This window comes from Setaria viridis, chromosome 4 (genome assembly GCF_005286985.2).
Source record: "Setaria viridis chromosome 4, Setaria_viridis_v4.0, whole genome shotgun sequence".
Lineage (NCBI taxonomy): Eukaryota > Viridiplantae > Streptophyta > Magnoliopsida > Poales > Poaceae > Setaria > Setaria viridis.
This window is the reverse complement of record NC_048266.2, coordinates 21,128,129-21,134,139: the sequence shown is the minus strand read 5'-3', so window position 1 is coordinate 21,134,139 and position 6,011 is coordinate 21,128,129.

The window sequence follows — 6,011 nt, the reverse complement described above, 5'->3', positions numbered from 1 at the left end:
GATGTATTCGTTGCAAACTAATACATTGGAAGTTCGGTACACAGAAACAGTGCATTCGAGTGCCGATAATCACCCATTTCGCACTGTTTCTCGTGTAGTAGCAAAATTCTGCGAAACCCTTCCAAACATGTTGTTCTAGGGTCTAATGAGGTAGATTGGATGTGTTTGTTGCGAAAAAATCCATCAAAAGTTGGCTACCCGGAAACAGTGAATTCAAGTACCCAAACGCACCTATTTCGCATCGTTTTTCATGAGTAGCGAAATGCTCCAAAACACTCCCAAACATGTTGTTGGGTCTAATGAGGTAGATTAGATCCTATCCTTGTACCACAAGGTTCCCTTTTCATCCACTCTGAAGTCTGGGGCTTTATTCTCTCCGGTTTGCCTGCGAATCCTCACCAGGTCCGGGTCCGAACCTTGGGCCTCTCGGATCCTTTCTTTCAGGGTGGGCTGAACACTTAGCTTGCGGCTGGTATTCTGAGGGATGATGTGTACATTTAATCGGGCCATTTCCTCTTGTAAGTGGGGGTCCTTAGGTCCGATCTGCCCATAGGATTTCCTGCTTAAAGCATCCGCTACCACATTGGCCTTACCGGGGTGGTAGTGAATTTCCAGATTATAATCCTTGACCAACTCTAACCATCTTCTTTGCCTTAAATTCAGATCTGGTTGGGTGAAGATATATTTTAGGCTCTTGTGATCCGTGTAGATCTCACACTTGTTCCCGATTAGGTAGTGCCTCCAGATCTTGAGGGCATGCACTACAGCTGCAAATTCCAAATCATGGGTGGGGTAATTTTGTTCATGGGGCTTAAGTTGGCGGGAGGCATATGCTACTACCTTCCCATCCTGCATCAGGACACACCCTAACCCTTGTCGGGAAGCATCACAATAAATGACGAAGTCCCGCTGGATATCCGGTAGGGTTAATACTGGGGCGGTCGTCAATCTTCTTTTCAATTCCTGAAAACTCCTCTCACATGACTCTGTCCAATTAAATTTCTTGTCCTTCCTAAGTAGCTCTGTCATGGGTCGGGCTATCTTAGAGAATCCTTCAATAAACCTCCGATAATACCCAGCTAAACCAAGAAATCTCCTGATTTCACTAACATTGGTGGGTTGCTGCTAGTTGGAGACGGCTTCAACTTTCTCGAGGTCGACTGCTACTCCTTTTGTGGTCAAAATGTGACCAAGAAATGCCACTTTCTTGAGCCAAAATTCACATTTACCGAATTTAGCATAGAGTCGGTGGGCTCTCAATTTCTCCAGCACTACTCGTAGATGTTGCTCATGCTCTTGGACACTCTTGGAGTAAATAAGTATGTCGTCGATAAAGACCACGACAAACTTGTCTAACTCCTCCATAAACACCTTGTTCATGAGATTCATGAAATAAGCAGGGGCATTGATCAGTCCAAAGGACATCACTGTGAATTCAAACTGGCCATAACGGGTGACAAAAGCTGTCTTTGGGATATCACTTTCCTTGATCTTGAGCTGGTGGTACCCTGATCTTAAATCTATTTTGGAGAAATACTTGGCTCCTTTCAACTGGTCAAATAGGTCATCTATTCTGGGAAAGGGATATTTATTCGTGATGGTGACCTCATTTAGTGCGCGATAATCCACGCACATCCTCATGCTTCCGTCTTTCTTCTTGACAAAGAGCACTGGGGCTCCCCACGGGGATGAGCTAGGTCTGATGAAACCACTCTGTTGCAGTTCACCTAACTGTTTCTTCAGCTCTGCTAACTCAGATGCTGCCGTTCTATAGGGCCTCTTGGCTATAGGGGAGGTTCCAGGGATAAGGTCGATCACAAACTCTATATCCCTATCCGGGGGCATTCTAGGTAGTTCTTCAGGAAAGACATCTGGGTATTCACTCACTACCGGGACTCCTTCTATGGCCTTGGCTTCCATGCTAAAAACCATTGGGTCGGGCCCACTTCCCCGGGTGTGACAGGTCACTGGTACACCATCCTGGTTAATTAGGCGCACTACCTTATCAGCACATCCTATGTGTCCATCATGTAGGCTTAGCCAATCCATTCCAAGGATCACATCTATCCCCTTAGACTCAAGTACTACCAAGTCTGCTAGGAATTCTACCCCACTTAAATTGATCCTTACCCGGGAACAACCTAGTCGACACTGGATGTCGGCACCAGGCGTCCGGGTTATTAGGGGTACCTTTAGTAGTACTGTAGGTATATGGTGCTTATCCACAAAACTTGATGATATAAATGAATGTGATGCTCCAGAATCGAAGAGTATTGTTGCCAAAACTGAGCTGACTAGAAACTCACCGAGTACAACGCACCCTGAGCCTCCTGAGCCTCTTGCGCGCTGATGTGGTTGACGCGGGCTCGTCCAAACGACTGCTGGGGCTGCCTCATCTGCTGGCTGTTGTTGTTGTTGCCGGGGTTGTTGCTGCGGACGGAAACACGGTTGGCTCCTGACACTGCTGCCCTTGGCCCGGTCACTGCGTTGGAGAAGGCCGATGCAGCTAGCTTGTTGGCGTAGGGGCAGTTGGCAATGAAATGCCCTGGCTCACAGCAGTTGAAGCATGCCCTGCCGTTGTTGGTGACTTGGCTGGCGCTGTTCTGTGGGGCTTTGACGGGGTTCTGGCTTCTGAATGGGGCATTGGTCTGATGGGAACCGGAGGCTTGAGACTGGGTCCGGTACTGCATGGGGGCTTGGGACCTGGGCATGGGGTGACCAAAGCTCCTTGGTTTCTGGAACCTGTCCTGCTGGTGGGCCTTGCTGTCCAGGAACCGGCGCTTATTGTCCCTCCTCTCATCTTCCTTGGCCCTCTCAGTCAGGATGGCCATGTTCATCAGAGTGTTGAAGTCAGGGTAGATCTGAGGAGTAAGCAGGGTCCTCAGTTCTGCGCTCGAACCCTTCTTGAACATGTCTTGCTTCTTCTCATCCTTGTCTACTTCTTCTAAAGCATAGCGGGCCAAATCCATTAATTGATAGGTGTACTCTTCCACAGACTTGTTGCCTTGGCGCAGTTCACGAAATTCATCCGCGTTGCGCTTCATGGTAGCTGCAGGAATGTGATAGCGGTGGAACTCTGTCACGAACTCATCCCAGGTGATAGTGGAGGCATCCTGGGCGGCAGTGCAGCAGTTCTCCCACCAAGCTAAAGCAGTCCCAGTGAGTTGATGAGCAGCCAGGAGAACCTTGTCCCTGCTCTCACAGCCGAATGGCTCTAGCTTCCTCTGGATGACCCGCAGCCAGTCATCTGCGTCCAGAGGGTTGATGGACCTGCCAAAAGTGGGTGGCTTGGTCCGGAGGAAATCTGTCAGTTTCTCATTCATGCCCTGTCCGCAGGGCCTTTGGCGAGTGATGGCATTGGCCAAAGCTTCCAGCAGAAGGGTCTGGTTGTTCATGACTTGTACCAAATCAATGACCGGTGGGGGCGGTGGCTCCTGTGCTCCCACTTGACTCTCCCCCCTGCCCTCGGGCTGATTCACCTCTTGCTCCTCATGGTGCACTACTGGTGGGGGTCCCTGCCTTTCCAGCTGTCTTTCTGCACTAGGAGTGGCACGTGCTTGACTCGGGGAGGTCCTGGTGGCACGCTTGGGAGGCATCTGCAGATTGAGTGAACTTTCATGAGACTTGGATTTGGATATTAAGGTGATGTTTAGTTAATTAATTCGAATTTTCGAAGAGACAAAATCCACCTCCTGTCGACAAGCACACAGACTAACAAACAACAAGCACAAATGATTTTATTATTTTGCCGGGGCGGTTACAACACTTGGGTTAGGGCCAAAACACGCACTACACGACCGGTACAACAACACAACTGGGGGTACAAATCTAGATTCGGGACAGCTTCTGGAGTACAACTCTAGGTGGGGCACTCTACTCGCGGGACGAATCTGCACACTGCACGGAGTGGTTTTCTGGCGGAATAAGGAGGGCCAGCACCTCGTCCCTTAGGGTCCCACCAGCGGGAGGGGGTTCCGAGGCTTCTCCATTGGCCACCTCAGAGTCCCTTTCCAAAGGTGGTGGTGCTGGTGGGGCGTCGGGGCTCTTCCGCTTTCCGGACCCCTGGGCAACAGGGACTCCATCCAAAACTGGGGCCTCGTCGTCCTCCACGACCCGCATTTTCCTCCTTGTGCGGTTCGAGTGGTGGACTTCCTTCAATGCCCGCGCGTGCCGGTCCTCAGCCTCCTTGAGGGCCTCGATGACGAGGGCCTCATTGCTTTGGGCGGCCGCGACTCGTGCCTCAGCTGCTGCCAATCTCACCTGGAGCCTCCTCACCATAACCTCGGCGTCCTCGGCTCTGCGGATCTGCTGCTTCAGATGGGCGGCCTGCTCATCGCAGAGTTCATCCAAAGTGAGGAGGTAGGCAGCCATATGGAGCACAGTGGGGTTATCCTCGCACTGTCCACGTCCTTCCAAAGTCCTCACCCGGGCCAGCCAAACCGGGCGGTTCTTCTTGATAGGCGGGTAAAACCTCATCGGTGTGCGTCCGATGTGCCTCTCATAAATTTGGCACAGGTAGCGCAAGGCTTTCCGAGCTGCCGCCTGGTAAGTGTCTTTCCACCGGAAACCAGTGGCAGACACATTCCAGGGCTGAATGTCGGGGAAGCGGCTGTTCCTGCCCACAAAGATGGTCATCTCGCACCGGAGAGTCCTACGGTCTTCATACTCCTGGCTAGAGTACTCCGGACGCCCCGAGGCGGTCCATGCAAGCGAACAGCAACCTGGGAAAACCGGGCTCCTCCAGGCAATGGCTGTTGATCCAACCTTCTTCGGCCATCTGGAAAGAATCGGGGTGTAAATCAGTTTTGCAATTGAGCAGAGGAAGTAAGAAATTTTGTAAATCATTTAATTTGGTCAAAAAGGCTTTTCCGGTTCTAATGGTTACGTCCTACGGCCAACGACGGCTCTGATACCACCTGAAGCGTCCCCACATAAGTAGAGACTAAATGTGATCCAATTATCAGTCCCAGGAGGCTGATAACACATTTATTCAACAGATAGTTCAGAAACCGTACAACTCCCGAAGGAGCGGGCGGGCAAGCCACACCCAAAGCAAGACTAAAGCGATAACAATACAAATCCAAGTTGCAGTCCAGTCGGACTCCGGGCTGCAATCAGAACTAAGCATCAGCGGAAGCATCCTGCAAAAGGGCCAACACCGCAGGCAGCGTTGGGTGCAGACGCAACCTCCTACTCGAAGTCCTCGGCGACGAAGTCCGGATCCTCCTCTGAAGCAACAACACAAGGGTGAGTACAAAAGTACTCAACAAGTCCAACCACATCCACGGAGGGGGATACAACAAGAATATGCATATGATTCAACAAGGACATGGTTAAGGTTCATTTGCAATAAAGCTAGATTTTTGACATATGCAGGGTTTCATTTTAAAGAATTTTCATAAAACATTTTCTTAATAAATGATATATCAAGTGGGGTTGATCCTACACAAAGGATCCAAGTTTTATCGCTACCGGACTCCCCGTCCGCCGTAGCGCACGGCATAACTGCCGGACACTTCCAAAATCCTACACACACACACACACACCGTAAATACCAGTCATCTCCCAAAAGCTAGTTGTGTGACCGAGCCGTAACTCGTCCAATGCCGTGGACACGGCTACCCGGATAGGTTTTAACTCTGCAGAGGTTGTACACTTTTCCCACAAGTAGGGTACCGTATCACGATCACCTTAGTGACGGTACGGATCCTAACAAAGCCATTACCCACCTTAGCCAACACTGACTAGTCAACACGGAAGCACCCAAAGGGTTAGCAACCCACCCACGGGGCCGAACCGGGACCTAAGTCACCAAGAGCTTTGTCCTTTTCTAGGGGCTCCTGTTGCTCACCAGCACACCTGAAGCCTAGCAGTTTAGCTAGTGGGGTTTATGCTAAGCCGTTGCCCATACAACGGTCGAGTGGTTGCACGATGATGGAATTAGGCAGGATGACACATCAACGGTCCTTAGCCATGACAAAATGGATATCTCCCAACTCTGCTCAACCACT